The sequence below is a fragment of the Fulmarus glacialis genome, unplaced genomic scaffold (genome assembly GCF_000690835.1).
Source record: "Fulmarus glacialis isolate BGI_N327 unplaced genomic scaffold, ASM69083v1 scaffold10929, whole genome shotgun sequence".
Classification (NCBI taxonomy): Eukaryota; Metazoa; Chordata; class Aves; order Procellariiformes; family Procellariidae; genus Fulmarus; species Fulmarus glacialis.
Genome location: NW_009232635.1, coordinates 51,959 through 54,851, shown reverse-complemented (window position 1 = coordinate 54,851; position 2,893 = coordinate 51,959).

Genomic DNA, 2,893 nt, shown 5'->3' with positions numbered 1-2,893 from the left:
GGGGGTCGGGATCTGTCACCACTGCTTCGCTCCACTTCACACACGGTCCGAGAACGGGTGTCGATGCTGTTTCATTTCCCAGTCGTTGGTCCGGCGTGCCACCTCCTGACAGGTATTTTATTTTGAAACCGAGTTCGTTGTTGTTCCTCCCCTCCCTCCCGCCCTCCCCGGCCCTTCCGCACCCGCAGTGACTCCCGGATCCCGCACACCGTTCCCATCTGTAACGCTTTCTGATCCCAACGGTGTGGCTATTGGTCCCTGTCCTGTTGCTAGCATTGTGCCTGTCTTATGTATAATCACATCACCAAAAAAAAAGGAAAAAAAAATACAAAGGACATATTTTTTTTTTTTCCATTTTGTAATCGTAAAGAAATAGTAGCTAAACTGCTTAATGGTTGGGGTTTTCACAATTTTCAACATTATCTAGTGTTTTTGGTTCTGTTCTAGTTTAAAGGATGTCATCGTTTCTTTAAAAAAAACAACAGTGCTACCATATCCCTCTGCATAAGTGCTTTTCTATTTATAAGGTTGAAAATTCTGAATAACCCTTTTAGCATTATAAAAACCACAAAAAAAACCCACCTTGTATTTTGTAAATATTTTCTTTTCCTGCTTTGAGCTGTGTAATGTCCTTGTTATATAGAAATGCTTTTCTTCCGAGAAGCTGATCTTTGTTAATGTCTTGATTCTGTTGGCAAAGCACAAATGTGCTTATAAAAAAAAAAAAAGAAGAAAAGATTAAAAAAAAAATTAAAACAGAATATTCTATGCAACGTGTGTTTGTGAAATGCCAGGTTGGGAAGCGGAAGGGCCCTTCCGTGCGCTCAGCCCGCTCTCAGGCAGATCAGCCGCTTCCCTCCCACCGTGCGTTTGAATGGCCTCTTTTTTTCCTTTATGATGTTATTGTCAGTGAAAAGAGGAATTGTTCAGCGGGATCTCCGGGTTTGAGCTTTGCACTGGGATCTGTGATGGAGCAGGACCGGGGCTTGGTGGCGCTTCCCTGGGAGAGCTCAGGAGAACCGAGCTCTGCCTCGCGTCGCTCGGTCAGACCGCCCGGGGTGGGCGAGGGTTTTATTTCACGTTTTCGGGGTTAACCGGTTGCTGCTGATTCGCAGCCAGGTGCCGTTTGTGCAGGTTGTTTGCCCTTGCGGCGGGTTTTGCTGTGGAAGTTGAGTGTTTGCAAGAGGCAAGTGGTGGGAGGCGACTCCCTTGGGTGCTCTTAAATTTCCAAGGTAAGAGAATTACACTTTGTGCCTTGTTACCTGAGTGGATGGGAAACAGGAAGGTGCTGGGTGATTATTAGCCAGATGATCAAAGTAGGAGGCAGCAACCTGGGCATCACCGGGTTTGTTACAAGTAATTAACAGGGGAGGAAAAACCCAACCCAATCTGAAGGGAGGAAAAACCCAGCCCAATCTGAAAAGCAAACGATGGCAGCTGTGGCTGCACCAGCAGCTGCGCTGCATTGGAAACTCCTGACCTGCACAAGGCCACTGAGTCCTGGGGAAGGTGCGGAGCAAAGGGCTTGTGGTGCTGCTTTGTGGCTGCCGAAGGGCCGGTAACGGGGGATCGTGGGCTGTGAGAGCTGCAGCTGTGACGGGCTGGAGGTGGCTGGAACTGGGGAGGGGGGGAACAAGGCGTTGTTGTGGTTCGAAGCAGCCGGTGAACAGCCCCAGTGCTCACTGGTGCTGCGGGGGCAGAGCTGAGAAAATGTCTTGTCCATGGTCACACAGTGAGCCAAAAATAAAACTTGGGCTTCCTGGCTGCAGGGCTGTTGCCTGCGCTGCCCACCGGGCAGGGCCTTGCCTTCCTGCACCCCAGTTTGCCGCAGGAAGAAGTGCGGCCTCGCTGCGTGCTGCAGGGACAGGGAGCTGGTGAAGCCACAGCCTGGGCTGCGGTGGTACTTAAAAAGAAGAAAAAAGAGAAGAAAGTCCCTGCCCATCTTTACCGCTCCCCAGTAGCTGGTCCCGCGGCCCCGGTGTGCTGGCACCACTGCCGGGCGATTGGCAATCCCAGCGCGCGCCCCTCTGCGGAGGGGAGAGGACGGACCCTCGGTGTGGCCAAAACCTAGCCTGAGCCCGAGCCCAAGCCTGAGCCCAAGCCTGAGCCCAAGCCCGCGTGCTGGAGAAGCCCCTGGTGTGCCTGGTCCCAGGTCCCTCCTGCTCCCCAGGCGCTGCCCGGCTCCCTCCCCCTGTGCAAAAGAGGTGGCGTTTATCGTAGTAATGACTTTATTTCCAAATTCACTTTTACGGCAACAGTGTAAACCAGTTGTTAAAACGCACGATACACTATGGACATTCACAGACAGAAGCTAAGCTAGAATGATACACTGAGATCAAACCTTCCCTCCCCTCCCCAGCGCACCGCAGGGAACACGGGGCTGCCAGCACCACCGGCAGTCTTGACACTGGAAGTTCACTTAACAAGCATATTTTTTTTTTTGAGTGCAGAAACATGTTTTTTTGAATCGGTGCCAGTTTTAACCCTTTTCAGACCAAGATGTGTGTGGAGTAAAAGAAAAGCCATAGGTCAATCTGTCCAGCTGCTCGTGGTAACCCTCAGGGTCTGAACGCAGGGCCGGGGCTGGGGATGCGGCTCGGGCTGCTGGAAGGGGACAGCGTGGGACGCGGTGGATGGAAAGGGCTGTCCGGGACCCCTGGCAGGCCCCGTGGCAGGGACAGGGGTGCGAGGAGGACGGCAGACAGGGCTGGGGACGCGTGCTCAGCTGAGGACACTCGCAGCGGGAAGGGGCTGCTCACTGGAGCTCGCCGCATGCTAAGGACGGCCCTGGCCCGGGGTGTTGGTGTCCCTCGGGAGCTGCACAGAGGGGCCGGGAGGTGGCTCGGGGCTGGGCCGGGACAGGCAGGCTCAGCTAAGCGCGCCGTCCTGCAGC